General features: G+C 42.2%; 1 protein-coding gene across 5 annotated transcripts in view; it reads left to right on the forward strand.

Annotated features, from left to right (window-relative positions):
* The first annotated feature begins 6457 nt into the window (after positions 1 to 6457).
* LOC308089858 (serine/threonine-protein kinase TAO1-like) overlaps positions 6458 to 18577 on the forward strand; it is a 41073-nt gene continuing 28953 nt past the window's right edge. For 2 of the 5 annotated variants that reach the window (XM_080434793.1, XM_080434794.1), the window contains exon 1: positions 6458 to 6764. The gene's annotated coding sequence lies outside the window, so the exon portion shown is untranslated. Of the gene's footprint in view, positions 6765 to 7256; positions 7368 to 8238; positions 8426 to 18577 lie in introns of those variants that run through there. The other 3 variants (XM_080434792.1, XM_080434796.1, XM_080434795.1) reach the window with 3 other exon arrangements.

Here is an 18577-nt window from a genome sequence, read left to right on the forward strand (position 1 = left end):
TGTGAATACATTGTTTTAATAGATTGGTGCAAGGGTTGTAGAAGTCCCATGCATGCTGAACTGCTTAATTCCAACAAGGATTTATTTTGGTTGAGGGACACCGGCTGATGTATGATGTTGTCTGCAGTGTTGATGAGCCAGAGCCCCAAAATTGAGCAATGATTATCGAAAGAGTGGGCAAAACCAAACCTATATTAACTTGTTCATAGGGTCAATACGAGTAAATAAATATATGATAACCTCTCCACAGGAGTAGCTTTTTCATGGTTATCACACATTTTGTTATTTTCCCCATACGTACATGACAGGTGAAAAAAATGACAAAATTTAGAAAAGAGTTATCATAATGAAACTTCCTGAGTTGATTACTTACATGAAGACAATGATTTATCGTATTACAAGTTTTCTGAAATTGTATATTTAAATATGCAAATTAGGCATTAGGAAAATATGCCCAAATTTGCATAACTTTCCAGAATCAACATTGGAACATTGGACAAAGCCAGAGTCAACATTCTTATTTGATTTTGTTAAGATGTTGGAGTCAAAGGTTTTTAACGAGGGAATATTCAATATCTGGCTCAATTTTGGGTCTCATGGACTAAATGAAAAATAACAAAATGTGTGATAACCATGAAAAAGCTACTCCTGTGGAGAGGTTATCATATATTTATTTACTCGTATTGACCCTATGAACAATTTAATATAGGTTTGGTTTTGCCCACTCTTTCGATAATGAAATCTTGTCTGGCTCATGGACTATGCAGATAAAACATGAAGTTGGACTTCTAAAATGGCTACTGCTACAACTTCCATGCATTACATATCCAGCTGCTACAGTATGTGTCTTCCAAAATACAACAGAGCCTCATCTTGTTGAGACAGGATCTAATAACAGCATGGGTTCCATGTGAATCTTGGATGTCATGTTGATTATGTCATATGGACACTGGGAGGTCATTACCGTGTGACATTGAATTAGAAATATGGAGTTCTTTACCTTCACTGATTTCCAGGATAAAAATGTCAAAGTTTAAAAAAGCATAAATCGTGACATTTTTGATGAGATACTTGCTTTTATGTACAAATTATGGACATCGACCAGGGCATTGGTGGAAAAGAGCATTAATGATAAATCAACTTTCCCCGGATTAAGGACAGGGATTATATCTGGTTGTAGGGAAGGCACTGACATATCACTAAAATCTTTCGGAAACCTGTAATGACATAATTTGTTACAGTGCAGGTACTTTACTTTAGACTCCCAGTCACTCACCAGGGTCTACATTTCTCAGTGGAAGAGTAGGGAGTTCACCTCCAACCACTGCAGATGTGCTAGTTACATTGGATTTAAAAAAATAAATACAGATTGTAGCTTTAACTTCTTAATCTCTCTCCTCTGTAAACCTCAATTACTTAAGCATTTCACATAAATGATTAGCTATATGGTACAATCATTGTCAAAGATCGCTAGCAAGAGGTTAAGCTTTATTTTCTTATTAACAAATATTGTTGATCTTGTTAGATCGATGTTCGGTAGAATTAAGTAGACTCCTTTTATGAAATGGATGATGTAAATACATCTTTTTTTTTTTTTTTATCCCACGATTTTTGTAACCCATTTTTTTCACCCGGTGCCAATTTCCTAAGTGATCCTGGGCGCTACACCTGCCCTACACCAGCACTACACCAGTCCCCCACAGTAGGGAGGCCAGGGCCGAGCTCATGCTTCCTTCAGGCATGAGAGCCAACTGACCTTCTTGTCACCTGACAGGGGGGAGTTTCCCTGGTTGGACGTAGCGCGTGGAAGGAACACGTTATTCCAACCAGTTCCCTTCCCCTCCATCAGGCGCCCCGGCTGTCATGGGGGAGGCGGTATAGCGACCAGGATTACTACATGTTTTTGTGAGGGTATTAACTACCCTAGGAGACACGGGGAGAACATGCAAACTCCACACAGAGTAGGTCCTTTCGCCAACCCCACCTAGGGTATGGGCGCTGATGACGCGGAGGAGAAGACACGCCCCCAGCGCCCACAGCGTCCCCGGCGGGAATCGAACCCAGGACCTTCTAGCTGTGAGGCGACAGCGCTACCGACTGCGCCACCGTGCCTCCGATGTAAATACATCTTAATGGATAAGCCACATTAAGTGTTATGAGGACAATAGAATCTGACATCACCTGACCTTTCCCATACAGATCTTACAAAGATAATAATGGTAGGCCTATAGGAAACACGAATCCAAGTTTTAACTATGCTGCAATTAACTAGGACTGTGTAAATTATGAGATTTTAATTACTTGTTGGTTGGTTTAATTGGGGTTTGTAAACTTGTGGGAAATAATACTACTGTACTGATTGACTGAGTCACTGACTACAGATATTACATTGAACGCCCTCTTGTGGTTGAATTGCAGCTCAAGATAAGGAGAACTGAGGCAGACAAGCCTACAGATGATGGATGGAACCAAAAACAAATGACTGGGGGTCAGTGGTGGAAAAAGTACTCAAATGTTTCACTTAAGTAAAAGTATCGATACTGCAATGTAGAAGTACTTTGTTACAAGTAAAAGTCTGGAATTCAAAATTTACTTAAGTAAAAGTACAAAAGTATTGGAATCAAAATGCAAAAGTAATAGTACTAGAATGTTTGAAAATAGCAAATCTACAAGCTCACAATGCGTCACATCGCAACGCGCTGTGAGCTTGTATAGATCGTCTATTTTCAAATAAATGTATAAAATAGGGCTAAAGTGGTAAATGTATGTTTTATAATTTAATAATTTATATCTGCAAAGTAACTAGTAACTAAAGTTTTCAAATAATTGTAGTGGAGTAAAAGTACAATATTTGCCTCTGAGATGTAGTGGAGTAGAAGTAAAAGTTCTGAAAACTGGAAATACTCCAGTAAAGTAAAAGTACCTCAAAATTGTACTTAAGTACAGTACTTGAGTAAATGTACTTAGTTACTTTACACCACTGCTGGGGGTGTGGGAGGACCTGAGTCCAGAGTGTCAGAAAAGGCAATGTTTACATGCTCATGTTAAGTAGAGACAAACTGGGAGAAAACATCCGTTATTTCTGAATATTCTGCAGGAGATAAAGCATTCTTGATGACACACGTTTGCAAGCAACAACGTCATACTATAGACTAGTGTAAATTAGGCTTGACTATCAGACTCATGTCCTGTGATAGCTCTCAGAAGACCTTAACTTTATTCTTCAAAGAACTGAATCCTGTAGTCAGGTCAAGTCAATTTGATTTATTAAGCACATTTTAAAACAACTCATTGACCAAGGTGCTCTACAGTCCAGAAGGTAAATTCCGCATCAGTCCTTCAAATTCAAGTTTACAAGTGTAAAGGAGTGGGTAAAAGGTTTTTCTGTACAAACTCCACGATTTGCAGTTATAAAATAGTCATCATAAGAATAAGAGAAGGAAACAAAGGGGAAAAAGTCAGATAAGACAACAATGTCAACAAGGGTCAAAACAGAAATAAAAAATTGGCTGAATATCACAGTCTTGCGCAAGTAAGAGACCGCATGTGAGTGCATACAAAAGTGATTTAGTGCATAGTCATATACTGTATACATAAAGTGATAGTCCTGATTGCTGATGGGCACATTGTCCATTGTTGCATTTTCCTGTTTATTTTGGATATGCTGTCTTTATTACACATTGTATAAAAATACACAGAGAATCAACAGCAGGGCAGCATCAAACATTCACTTTCTCATGCAAAACCTCACTCTTTCTTCACAACAATAATCGAAAAAACACATGGTTGCAGTGCATGCACATAGTGGACATTACATTACATACAGTATAGCACATGTGCACATTATACATCTGCACATCATGATGATGTGCAGTGTATGTTTTGACAATCAGTGTAAGCTGTGTACACACACACACACACACACACACACACACACACACACACACACACACACACACACACACACACACACACACACACACACACACACACACACACACACACACACAATCCTGCAGCCTATCCCTCCATATCACTTGCTCCAGCATACTTCTGTGCCTGGATACAGACCACACAAGCAAGACCTGATTCCCATCATCGGGACAACGGGGCTACTGAGCAACCAATCAAAAGTCTCCAAGCCCTGTTCCACAAGCTGATTGGTTGCCCAGCCTGCAGTCTGCTGTGGAATGCCCATTTTTAACCTCTCCACTGCCAGGCACAATCATCATCATTTTTTTCTCCAATGCAGATTATACAGTAGCCTAATCCACAATTACTGTTGTGTTTACAATGATACAAGATATCAATATGAAGCTTTTTCTCTACATAACTTTAACATCTTAATAAAAACACATCTTATACAACTAGAATATAATGGCTAGTGTCACATAGTAGGCTCTGTGCTGACAAAATAAATATAATGTATTAGTCATTTTGATTGTGCTGGGAATTGCACGGTTAATTATCTTGAGGACTGGGTCTAATGGGGGTGCTTGAATCTGCCCTGCTTGCTCTCTCATCAGTTACAGGAGTCAGGACACAATGTTTTAAGAGAAACAGTAGTGGTGGTCCTTGAAGTTACACTGCCAGACTGATGAAGTCTGCTCTAAGAGAGAGAGAGAGAGAGAGAGAGAGAGAGAGAGAGAGAGAGAGAGAGAGAGAGAGAGAGAGAGAGAGAGAGAGAGAGAGAGAGAGAGAGAGAGAGAGAATCCATCATCATATCAGATAGAGAAAGGTGAGTTCTGAAGAAGCCATTGCTATTATTACCAGTGTCATTTCGGATGGAAGTTAAGAAAATACTTATAAATAACACATAGGCTAGACTTAGACTTAAGTTGTTATAGGTCAAGTGTGTTAATCAGGTTAGGAGCTCAGACACGTCGCACACGCATGTACACTCCATCATCAACTCACTGTGTGGGGGAAATGTTTTTTGAATAACAGCAAATTATGCTGTTATTAATTGATCATTATGTACAGCTCGCGCACGCACGCACACACACACACACCAGATTGCAGTGGTTAGATGGTGGTGGTATAAGTTTTCCACACACACACTCACTCACTGATGACCCAGTAGGGTGTAGCTGGCTGAGTGGGTGTCTGTCCTGTGGTGTTGGTTCTAGAGAAGGTCTGGTGGGTGTCTGTGCTGTGGTGTTGGTTCTAGAGCAGGTCTGGGTGAGTGTCTGTGCTGTGGTGTTGGTTCTAGAGCAGGTCTGGTGGGTGTCCTGTGGTGTTGGTTCTAGAGCAGGTCTGGTGGGTGTCTGTGCTGTGGTGTTGGTTCTAGAGCAGGTCTGGGTGAGTGTCTGTGCTGTGGTGTTGGTTCTAGAGCAGGTCTGGTGGGTGTCCTGTGGTGTTGGTTCTAGAGCAGGTCTGGTGGGTGTCTGTGCTGTGGTGTTGGTTCTAGAGCAGGTCTGGGTGAGTGTCTGTGCTGTGGTGTTGGTTCTAGAGCAGGTCTGGTGGGTGTCCTGTGGTGTTGGTTCTAGAGCAGGTCTGGGTGAGTGTCTGTGCTGTGGTGTTGGTTCTAGAGCAGGTCTGGGTGAGTGTCTGTGCTGTGGTGTTGGTTCTAGAGCAGGTCTGGTGGGTGTCTGTGCTGTGGTGTTGGTTCTAGAGCAGGTCTGGGTGAGTGTCTGTGCTGTGGTGTTGGTTCTAGAGCAGGTCTGGTGGGTGTCCTGTGGTGTTGGTTCTAGAGCAGGTCTGGTGGGTGTCCTGTGGTGTTGGTTCTAGAGCAGGTCTGGTGGGTGTCCTGTGGTGTTGGTTCTAGAGCAGGTCTGGGTGAGTGTCTGTGCTGTGGTGTTGGTTCTAGAGCAGGTCTGGTGGGTGTCCTGTGGTGTTGTGTTGGTTCTAATCTATAGCAGGTCGAAGGAGAAGTTTGGGCTTTTTTTATCTTTTTTTTTGCGTGACAGATTTGTGCCCCGTGATTCATCTTCTCACGGCGGTGGGGAGGAGAAGGAGGAGGAGGAGGCAGTGGTGGAAAAAGTACTTTTTTTACTTAGTAAAGTATCAATACTGCAATGTAGAAGTACTCTGTAACAAGTAAAAGTTCAAACTTAAGTTAAAAAAAAAGCTACAAAAGTATTGGTATCAAAATGTACTTAAAGTACTAAAAGTAGAAAGTACTCATTATGCAGAATATCCCATTTCACAAGTTTTCAAATCTATACAAACATTTGAAAATAGCAGATCTACAAGCTCACAATGCACATTGTGAGATTGTAGATCTGCTATTTCAAATGGCCGAAATGTATATTGCAGTTAATGTATGTTTTGCAATATTAATAATCAAAATCTACAAAGTAACTAGTAACTTAAGTTTTCAAATCAGTGTAGTGGAGTAAAAAGTACAATATCTGCCTCTGAGATGTAGTGGAGTAGAAGAATAAAGTACTGAAAACTAGAAATACTCCAGTAAAGTAAAAACAAACAAACAAACAAACAAAAACATCGAAATTGTGTCTCAATAAGTACAGTACTTGAGTAAATGTACTTCGTTACTTTACACCACTGGGGAGAGGAGGAGGTGGTGATTCTGATTCTGTCCGCCGCCATCTTTGTGGGGAACTGCCTATCGAAGCGACACAAACCAAACTTTACGAGTCGCCGCGTGCGTGGCCGTGCAGTGCACGCCCGCAGACACACTGATACATTCTGTTGGACGGTCCTGACTGAGAGTCTCCCGGCGGAGCGGCTATTAGGCGTCCTGTCCTGTCCTGCGGGCTGAGAGGAGCTGCACCCCGGCCTGGAGGACTGGAGGACACACGGTAAACAACCCACAGCCACAGCCAGCCTGCTGCTGGAAGTTAGCCTGACAGCAGCTACGAGCTAACAGCGTTGCCATGTCCGCTTATTATAAGCGACGTTGGGCTTCTTTTTCTGTGAAGTTGCTTGTGGTTGGTTGCGGGTTTTCGGGCTTGTTTCTAAAGTGTTGCTGCTTATTTGGGCTTGTTAACTAATGTTGTTTAAAGCAGTGGATCTCAAACATTTTCATGTCAAGGACCCCCAAATTAATATGTATTTGTAGAGCCCAACCTTCTGAAAATATTTTGTGCCAGAGACGCCCATACAAGATTTTGAAAATATTCCAAAATGTTCACTTTTTCCAAGGTTTCTCTTTGAAAATGGCAGATCTACACGCTTACAAAGCATCGCATCGTGACGCGTTGTAAGCTTGTAGATTGGCTATTTTCAAATAGCTTCTTTTGGGCTTGTTTTCATAGACCTGGTTTCTTAATACTTATTTCTCTCACACAATCTGGCAACTCTGAAGCACATACACACACTCACACTGGGCTGCACTGTCTCTTCCTGGGAGGAGGAGGACTGGACCTGTCTGTCTGGATTATTATTCATATTTATTTGACTGGGTGAGTGTTTGACTGAATGTTAGCCTAATAATTCTAACCTGCCTCTGACTGTTATCAGCCTCCCGTCCATCCACGCTGTGTTGTCTAGTAGCAGCTAAAAGCTAGTTAGCCGGGGCTAGCTGGGTTAGCATGCTGCCAGTGTTGCCATGTCCGCTTATTATAAGCGAGTTTGGGCTTGATTTTCTGTCAAGTTGCTTGTAAGTATTGGTGGTTGCGGTTTGTTTGGGCTTGTTTCCAAAGTGTAGTTGCTTATTTGGGCTTGTTTCCTAAATGTTGTTTGGTTCTCAAACATTATCAAGTCAAGAACCCCCAAAATGAATATGTATTTGTCTGCAGACCCCCCCCCCATCTGATTCTTTTTTTTGCTAGGGATCCCCTCCCCTCCCATACAAGATTTGTGGTGTTAAAATGTCAAATATATACATATTTGTAATAGTAGATTGGCTATTTTCAAATAAGTCAATATTTAGTCCCAAAAAAAATTAAAGGGCGAAGGGGCTCGCTCCTTTTGGGGCTTGTTGTCTTAGACCAGGTGGCTTGTTTCTCTCTCGAAACCTGGCAACGCCGCTGGCTACCCAAAAAGTTGCTGTCACAACTTGTCTGTGCGCCGTCACGTCGTCATACAGCCGACACCGTTCAGCCTGCTAGCCTCGTTAGCTCCCATGGTGTGTTTATTCACCCTGGCAGGCAGCTGACTGTGTAACTAGCCGCTCACCAGAGTGTACATATAACAGTGAGTGTGGGACAACCCTGGCTGAGTGTGTCTTTAAATGTTGGTTTTTAAACCCCTGGTCGTTGTGTATTACACAGCCCAAGCTAGCCACGCTAATCCCCTTTTATGCAACTAAATCGTTAGCGTGCCGTGCTGCTGCTGCCACTCCCTCACTTTGTTTTCCTCCACACTGACTGTGTGTGTGTGTGTGTGTGAGGCTTGCCTGCAAAGTGCATGGCGTCCCACCACCACCACCAAGCTGGTGGTCTGGTTTTACAAGTTATGATCTGCCAAGGGGAGGAAGAAGAGCACCTATAAACCACAGCCATCTTCTATCTACCTGACGGTAGGTCGTGTAATGCAGTGGGTTCTCAACCTGTGGGTCTTGAGACCTCCCAGGGGGGTCCCCAGTCCCACATGATTTTTTTTGGGGGGTGGGGGGCTCCCCAGATGACAGTAAAGTGACAATTTAAGGACTTTTAAGACATTTTTCATACCTAAAAAAAGAAGATGAATGGCACGAACAAAGACCATTGCTGCATCAAAAGTAATCAACAAACTATACTATAAAAAAATTGGGTCCCCAGTTCAAATGTAATTATTTTGGGGGGTCACAGCCTGGAAAGGTTGAGAACCACTGGTGTAATGTAATTGTCGGGGACCCACCTATAGCCTAGGTGTCGTGCACATACACGTCCCAGTGTGTTATTGTGAAATCATCACAGCAGCAGCAGCAGCAGGCAAAGCCAAGCCAGGAAGAAAGAAAGCTTGACACACACAGATCGATCCGTGCAAGTATGTCTGCTGCTTGTGCAATGATCCACTAAAAGCTGAAAGCCCTGCCTGCATCCGCTGGCTCTCTGGCTGGGCTGTTGTTGTGCACTGACGTGAGTCGCATTCCTATGTTTGTGTGTGTTGATGTTGCGTAACACCTCCAGCACCCAGCAATCGACCTTTTTCCTAGAGCGAGTCTGTGTGTGTGTATGTTATGTATGTGTGTGTGTGTATGTACTGTTTATATGTACACAATAAAATCCAGCATTCTTTGTGAGTGTACATAATGTATCCGGATTCATTTTGTACACTAGAACATTTTGCAGTGCATGTAGGCTATGCATTGTGAGCCTGTTCAGTCCCCTTTTTAAACAGTCAGTCAGTGGACCAGCTAAGCATACATTTGATATACACGAGGTTGCATATTTTGCCCGAGTACTTGTTTTATGGCATCTCCTCCTGCACATAATACAGAGAGACACTGCCCTCCTCCGGGGTGTCAGTTCAGTCTTGTGGTGTCACTGCCCTTGTTAGCAGCATCCTGAATAGTACAGATTTATATGGTGTGTCACATCTTGTCACAGGTTGGCAAATGTTATATATGTGCTGCTGTCTGTCCTTTGTCTCTAGTCCACAACAAATAGAATAGAGTCCCATGTTTTCTGCAGCCAGAATGTCAGACAGAGGCTGCCTTTATGCCGGCTTCGCAGCCCTGTTTTTGTACATCGCTGCTTGGCAGCCTACCTCCGCTAGCTGACTGTTTCTCACTTCTGTTATTGATCTGCATGTCCATTTTGTTTATTTGCCACCCTGCATGGCTCACGCTTTACCAGCCTCTACCTCTACCCACTCTGCCCCTTGTTTCACCAGCCCTGAAACTGTAACTCATGTCAATGTCAACAAGATACCTGTCATTTTTGAAGTGCGGACGGTAGTCGAGCCTCCGAAGATTCACAACCAGTGAAAGTCACGATAAAGGCGGGCCCTTTGAGCATTGTTGTGTTGTGTTGTGTGCACTGTGTCAGTGGGATGTTATATCAGCGAAACAGATCTGCTCGGTGGGGTGCAGAATGTGGGTACACTGCATAATGGATTTAGAGCGTCTCCCAGGAAAAATGGATTAGAGACCAAAGCAAAGCCGGCCCTTCCTGCCTGCTACAGTCTACGCCTATAAGTCAGTCAACCACAACAGAACAGAACTAGCAACCAGAGCAGGCATAAAAATCCAATGAAATGCTTACACCTTCCTCAGTCATCATGTGCTGATTCTAATGTGTTGTGTGACTGAGCGGCAGTGTGGAATGAAACATGAAACATCTTGTTTCATGTCGATGTCCATGCTCATCACTCTAGACAAGCTGACAAACATAATTAGATTGTCAGCTAATCACCTTTACACTTTGTCTCCAACTTTGCAAATCTGCCAAAGCAAGGTGAGGTGTCGTGAATCATAGAAATGCTTCATTGAAGACCTGAGGTTTGTAACACTCCGAATCTTCCATGCCTAAATCAGCCCTTTTCAACTAGAAAGGTTGGCCAAATTGCTATTATGACATGACTCCAAGATACCCGTGTTGATTTAGATGCAATAAAACTTGGTGTCCCTCCCAAGTATGGCTGCACGATGTATCATGGTTTTTGTCTTTGGAATATACACATTGGCCATTATGTCAGTGTTAGGGGCATTATGAAACGTCATGCATTCATGTGAAATAGAATGATCAAATTAGATGGGACCATAATAACCACATGGACCCTATCATCCCGTCCCTATTCTGGGCATGTCGTAATAGGTGAACGCATTCAGTGAGAAAAGCCGATCTACAAGCTCAACACACAGTGAGCTTGTAGTGTGAGTTCGTATTTTCATGGGCTATTTTCGCTATTTGACGTACAACGAAGTATGTGGTTTCTGGTTTTAAGTGGTTAATCAGCACTGGATGTCCAAAGATAAAACCTAACCCAATACAAAAACAAATTGAGAGATGCAGAATGAAAATGTGAACACAGAAGAAGCCTTGATGTTGAAAACGAGAGAGTACATAAACTGTGTGGCATTATTGTACAGTTGCACCACAAATCGGTGGTTCTCAACCTGTGGGTCGGGACCCCACATGATTGGGGGGGGGGGGGGGGTCCCCAGATGATTAGCTTGTTTTCTCACTCAACAGTAAACAAACAAACATACAGTATAATTGTATTACAGGGTATCTGCACATTTCTAAAGTAATGATTTAAGGACTTTTAAGACCTTTTTAATACCTTAAATACAAATTTGACTATTGCTGCGTCAAAAGTACGGTAATCAAACTAATTTCAAACATTGGCCAAATTGTGGCCTGGACCGCTGGCCAGGCACCTAGGCTCTAAAGTAGCCTGACACTGTGTCGCGGGTTCGAGTCCCGATCCCGACGGCCTTTGCTGCATGTCACCCCCCATCTCTCTCCAAAAAGGCAAATGGCCGATCTACAAGCCGATGTGAGCTTGTAGAGCTGCTATTTTCACAATATTTGTCTGTGGAAGCGACAATTCCAAGTGCTTGTCAGGTGGGGGGGGGGGGGGTCCCCAGTTCAAATATGATTTATTTTGGGGGGTCGAGGCCTGAAAAGGTTGAGAACCACTGCGCAAAAGTTGTCAAACCTTAGTGGGGAAAAGAACAGGAAGCAGTGGTACAATGAACCTTTACCATCATCATTACCCCAAAAGGCCAGGGAGTTGAATGGAAACATTACAATTAACTATTATATATTATCAACATCAACAAGTTAACCCATTAAGACCTGAGGCCGATTCTAGAAATGTCTTCTAAATCCTAATAGTTTTCTGAAAAACCTATGTTGCTAAATCAGTGGTTCTCATGTCAAGGACCCCATAATTATTTCAGCTGATCTACAAGCCCAAAGCGCGGCATGAAGTGATGCACTATGAGCTTGTACTGTATATCTGCTATTTTTGAATAGCCAACCAATGTGCTATATATACTGTGTGTGTGTGTGTGTGTGTATATATATATATATATATATATATATATATATATATATATATATATATATATATATATATATAGCTAAAATCTAAAATGACACGGGCGTATGTATATATATATATATAAAATGAGACAGGTGCTATTCCGGTTTTAATGGGTTAACCACACATTGTGTAATTATTTCCCTGTCATGCAGCCTTAGTGCCAACATGAAGTGATTTATTCCTTGTTTTATCATTTTTTTCCCTCTTTTTCTTATTTTAAAGAAACTTACCTTGAGTATTTGACTGTCATTTTTTTGTCTCCCTCCTGTGATGACAGACCGGTGACAGTGCAGTATTTGCTCGTCATCCTGGTTTAACTACAGCACATGACTTGTCTCACGCATTGTGCGCACAATGTTTGTTACAACACTGTTCAAGGAAGCAGATATGTAATGTGTAATCTGTACATTCATTCATTTCACACTTGTAATAATGCCATAGTTATAGGTCTTTCAGTATTTTGCGATCTAATATCAGGAAGTGGTAAAAAAAAAAAAAAAAAGAATACAAAGGTAATTTGATGAAATATAATGAGGTTCAAACTGGATCGTTACGTTTTTGCCCGGTTGCCACTTCTATGTTTGCTCTCTCAATCTAGCCACAGTCAGTCCAAGTCTAAAACCTCTGGCATGTTCTGAAATACTTGAAACATTCTCACCACAGAGTATAGCCCTATTCTTAGTCAGAGGCTGGAAGATTACAGGTTTTGGGGGGTGATTTTGAGATTCAGGTTTTGAAGAGACCTACAGTAAATGGTGTAAATACAGTAAATAGTGTAAATAGTTGGCTTAACTCCTCTCTTGTCTTTTCTGATTGGGTGACTTTCTACACTGGTTCTGAAGCCTCAGAACCACTGCATTAGCCTACTTACTAGTAGGCTAATGTAGTGGGTTTTCACACTGGGGGCCGCCAGGGGGCTATTTGGCGAGGAAAATGAAATTAAGATTTTTCTTTTGTAATAATATATGTATACATAATAAAAACTAGATAGATAGATGCATGTCCTTATTTTCAAAGATTATTATTATTATAATTTCTTTCCCTAAATGGTGAAAACAGCAGATCTACCAGCTCATAACGCATCACGATGAGTTGTGAGCTTGTAGATTGTGCTGTTTTTGCTATTTGACCCTGTTGCTCTACAGCCTGTGTGTGTGTGTCACGCACGCACGCACGCACGCACGCACGCACGCGCGCGCATGCTTGTCTGCGTGCGTGTGTAAGAGAGATTTATCCCAGAGAGAGGAGTTAATGCAGGAAACGGTATGGATTAAATCCTCTTACTCCTCACTCTCTCCATTCCTCTCCTCTTGTCATCATCATATCCATAGTGCCACAATCTGATGTGTTGTTGTTTGTTGACATCGGGTTGGCTAGAGAGAGAGAGAGAGCTTTCGCTTTCTATGCTCTATGCTCTATGAAAGCCACAATCTAATCGGCCTGGAAAACAACAGAGGCCTCATGACTTCACCCTCAAGCTTAGGGGCCATTGCATGTATGTGAGGCCTTTAAGAAACTGCACATGAACGGCTATGTTGCAAGTCTTCCAGTCTGTATCTTTAAGGCCAGTCCACACCAATGCAACTCCTTGCAACATGCAACTACTTGCAAGCAACTACTCGCAAGTTGTCGCAACCATTATCCCCAATGGCAGTTGCAAGGAGTTTCATTGGTGTGACATGGCCTTAAAACAGTTTTGTTGCAAGGAGTTGCGACTAGTTGCATTGGTGTGGTTTGGCCTTTAGGGCATGGTTTGACTGTGATGAATACCTACAGTATGGAAACAAGACCGCAAGGACTTTTTTGGTGTTATCCTTTTAGACAAAGTGTTTGACTGTACTCGTGCTGTTTTACATTTCTGTCTAATCAAATATTCAATCAATCAATCAATCAAACGCTGCATGGTGTTGTTGGTGGTGTGAACAAATTGTGATATTATATTGCACTGGCTGACCAGTGATTAACCCATTAAGACCTGGAACGCATCTGTGTCACGTTTTGAGCTAAATGCTAAAAAGCATTATTTTACACGTTGGCTATTCAAAAATAGCAGATATACAAGCTCATAGCGCGGCACCGAGTGCCGCGCTATGAGCTTGTAGATGTGTAGATGTGTATGAGCTTGTAGATGTGTATAAGCTTGTACATGTTGAAAATGTGTGCAAATCTTTGAATATGTATTGTTTTCAAGCAAACATTTTTAACTCAAATCTTTGCTTCTGGGGGTCCCTGGAACAAAATATTTTGATGGGGGTCCGCGGCCAAATACATATAATTTTGGGGGTCCTTGACATGAAAAAGTTTGAGCACCACTGATATAGAAACATAGTTTTTTTTCAGAATACTGTTGGTAATTAGAAGAAATTTTTTAGAATCGGCTTCAGGCCGATTCTAAAAATGTCTTCTAAATCCGTGTTCTAAAAATAACAGTTTTCTGAGTGAGCCATGCTCAAAACCTTTTCATGTCAAGGACCCCCAAAATTGTATGTATTTGGCCACGGACCCCCTCCATCTCAAAATATTTTGTTCCAGGGAGCAGGGACCCCCAGAAGCAAAGATTTGAATAAAAAATGTCAAGAGGCTGGAGAACCACTGTACTAGCTGGTCTGCTGTGGCTCATGACTTCACACTGTGACCGATGGTGGGTACAGAAGGTACAGTAAGATAGTCATGCCATGCGTCAGCCTGACACGAGTTTGTGTGTGTCGTCGGGTGCAGCAGGCCTACTTCTGTGCATGTGCGTGTCGGCTGTGTGTGTACACATATTGAATAAACTCGAATACGGGGGTACGTCTGCTGCTCTGCTGTATTGATGTGGCGCGTGTGTTCAGTGTTCACTGCCTAACTACACAGCCTATATAGGAGGTTGCCGCAATATGAGGCATATGTTCTGTTCTGATGTGGCATGTGTGTGTGTGTTTGTGATGGTGAGCATTACAACAAGGATTAGCACATGTTGGGGCCTACATTTTGTCATTACTCTCTGTTCTGTGGTTAAGATGTCAATTACCCCGGAGACCGATGGTTTTGCGAGACCTAGCTCGGCATGTTGTTCACATATCAGGGCTCCTATCTATGACAAAAGAAGGGGTCCACAGCATTTGGAAAATACATGTATGTTTAAGTTGTTTCTTAGACATAGGGAAGGCCCTGTGGCAGACCATATAGAACCAAAGTAGAACTAGGATTCTTTGACGGAACTACAGTCCATTTTGGATGAATAACCAATTTTTCTATTTGAGATGGTAAGTATTTCGATTAAATGTATTTAAAATGCATATTGCATTACTTTTACCACTCAGCCCTGTGTCTTGGGTTAGGTCATGTTATGGAGGATTCTAGGAGCTGACTTAGATGCACTAATCGTAATATCATCTACAAAATGGAGACCACCACAATGGTCTGGTCTTTCATTTACACCTTAACTCTCTCAGTGCCACACAACGAGATATCCAGAGTTTTTTCTGAATGCCCTCAGTGCCAAAACGAGAAATCGCGAGTTTAAAAAAAATAAAATAATAATAATTCTTTTTTTTTTTTGGAAAAAAATGTTCAGAACCCAAGATATCATTATCTGAAGATTTGCAGCTCCATCCACTCTTTGTTTAACTTATAACTGAAAAAGGCTGTATCTCGCTTCCTAAGCACAATTTTTTTACTTTGGAAAAAAAATTGCTGGCACAGTAGGAACATATTTTTTTTATTTCATTGGCACTGAGAGAGTTAAAAGCTCCGGCACCTGTTTCATCATGTCACTCTGCCGCCATAATCAGGACAAAGATGTTTGTATTTGGCGGCTGAGGAGACCGGGACAACATTATTAGTGTGTTTTGACACAGAGACCAACTGCTGGTTTAGCCTTTTAGTCTTCTGCACAGCTTCTTCCAGAAGGACGTGAGGATCATTCAGTCTGTGCCTACAATGGAGAGCTGTACTGTACATATTTGCTTGGTATAACTTGAACCGTTTTTTTTTTTTCCAATGATCTGTGGAAATTCAATCCAGAGACGTTGTCTTGAAAGAATGTTGAGCCCAAGGGGAAAGACCTGTGTTTCAAGCATGTGTAGGATGAGCACATCCAGACTGCCCATAGCCTAGAGCAGTGGTTCCCAAACTGGGGGTCCCCAAATTATTTTGGGGGGTCCCCAGATGATTAGCTTAATGTGCAACATTGTTTTCTCACTCAACAGTAAACAAAACAAGTCCAAGATGTTTGGACTTTTAAGACCTTTTTTTTTATATATAAAAAATAGGCAAGCATTGTGAAAATACCCGATCTACAAGCTCGGCTATTTTCACAATATTTATCTGTGGAACCGAGTCAAACTAAATGTAATGCTTCAACTCCTACAATTCCAAGTGCTTGTGGGTGGGAGGTGGTGGGAGGTCCCACCCCAGTTCAAAATTATGATTATTTTCGGGGGTCCCCAGTTCAAATGAGTATTTTGGGGGGTCGTGGCCATATTATGACCCAGACAAATAGAAAGATGGAGGGAAGTACATTTAGGGCATGCCTCCTGGCGAAGGCTTGCAATCTACTGCATGCACCTTTCTAGCAATGTGGCCCATAGGGTAGGATCCTATCTCCTGTTTTTGTAGCGTGAGGCAGGTTGATGTAAAAGTACATCCCCCAGCCATGGATGTACAAGTACACCGCTGGACATGACGCTAGTATGTCGCACAGACCTTACCCCAATGATGCTGAGTGCCAAGAGGGGAGGCATTGTGTCCCATTTTATAGTCTTTAGTATGGAAATTTAACCCTGACCTCCCGATCTCAGGCCGGACACAATAACCACAAGGCTACTGAGCTGGTCTGCACCTTTCTAGTTAAGCAATAAATCAGGCTAGCTGCTTTTGTACCTTTTTATAGCCTCATGGTTGTCAGCGAAATAGCCCTGTCAATAATATTTTAAGACCATTTGTGTGAAGTTAGAGATGCTTTTGTATGTATTTTCAAATTATAAATCACTTCGCTTACATTATTTCATGCATTGAATGTATGTATTGTATTATAGTTTAATGCCGAATCAGAAGAAGTTGTCTCAATATGACAATTTACATATAGTAGAGCAGGAGTCTTCAACGTTTTTCAGGTCAAGGACCCCCCTACATACTACATATTGTATAACATTGTATAACATTGTTATACAATACGTGAGGCGTTGTGAGCTTGTAGATCGGCTATTTTCGACTAATGTTCCCCATCACACAAAGATTTGGCGGATCCCCTGTAGTTACTCTGAGAACCCCCTGTTGAAGTCCCATGCAGTAGAGCAATGACCCTACGTGGTCTGAGCCGTGTGGCCCAGAGGGCAGGAGCCTATCTCCTTTTTCTGTACAGTAGCATGAGGCGGCTTGATGTACTAGTACCCCCCCTAGACATGACCCTAGTATGTCACAGGGACCCCCAATCCAACCAGTGCCAAACAGGAAGTCATCAAGGCATTGGGTCCCATTTGGTATGACCAGGCCGGGGAATCGCACCCCCGTCCTCCCAGTGTCGTCGTGGCGGACACTTTAACCACAAGGCCATTGAAAAGCTGGTGCGATGGTGGCAAGGAAAAACTCCAGGCTCTACGGTGGGCAGCCATCTGCCTTGACCATGTCGGGTGGGGGAGGAGAGGGGTAGAGAGAGGGAGAGACAGAGATGGATCGTATTTTGAAACATTTGAAACAAGTATTTGTAATTTGTAATAAGATACTTTTTTATGTATTTGGGCCCATCTCCGCTTGATATCAAAAACAAAATCCGAGACACTCATCTGTGAGTACTTTGTGTACCTGTCTGGATACTTAAAGTCATTCCTACAATTGATCTCTGATGTTAATTTCACTCTTGAGTGTACATTTGCCGATGGCTTTATGTGTATACTCTTTATAAAATGTATACTGTGGCAATGAGTGCATTGTATGTCTCACCTATTCGTTAGGCTCATTGCCTTTACACAGCATGGGTGGAATTCGGTACACAAAATACTGTGATAGACAAACCAGGTTTATATCCATTTCTTGAACGCTCTGTTTGTTGTGATTTGTCGTGCGCAACCGCGTGCACGTGTCTGTTCATTCCTCCCTTCCAGATCAGTCTTGTGACTCCGTTTTAAGTGTGTGTGTGTGTCTGTGTGTGTCATCTGATTTAGTTATCCATTACAAGCCTACACATACAGTACTCTGCTTATTTTCATTTAGGTGCCCCTCCCCATTCACATTTTTCAAGAAACAAAAGGCCAGTATGATGGCAGTTTCACACTGTAGACCATTAAAATGGACATAAGATTCCTGTACAATGGAATGGTGCTCCTCTGTCCCTACGTAATATTGGATTGAATTTTGTACTTTGTATAACTTCGGCATAGATCAATGACCTCTAGGATCGCACAGCTGTTTTGAGAAGTGTTGCTCAAAAGAAATGATTGTGTGTGTGTGCACGCATATAGCCACACTAGCATGGATCAATGATCTCTAGGGTTGCACAGTTGTTTCAAGAAGTGTTCATCGAAAGAAATCGAAATAATTTGTTTGCAATGCATGCATATAGACAACACTTGCATATTTAGTCTTTCTTTCATCACGAGGCAACACAAAAGAGACACACACACAGCTTACTTATGCATGTGGCGGCATGCCACATCAATAAAGTAAAACATTGTTTGCACATACTGTACTACATACAGTACACAGATTGCTGTGG

This window comes from Gymnoscopelus braueri (assembly GCF_963280865.1).
Source record: "Gymnoscopelus braueri genome assembly, chromosome: 8".
Lineage (NCBI taxonomy): Eukaryota > Metazoa > Chordata > Actinopteri > Myctophiformes > Myctophidae > Gymnoscopelus > Gymnoscopelus braueri.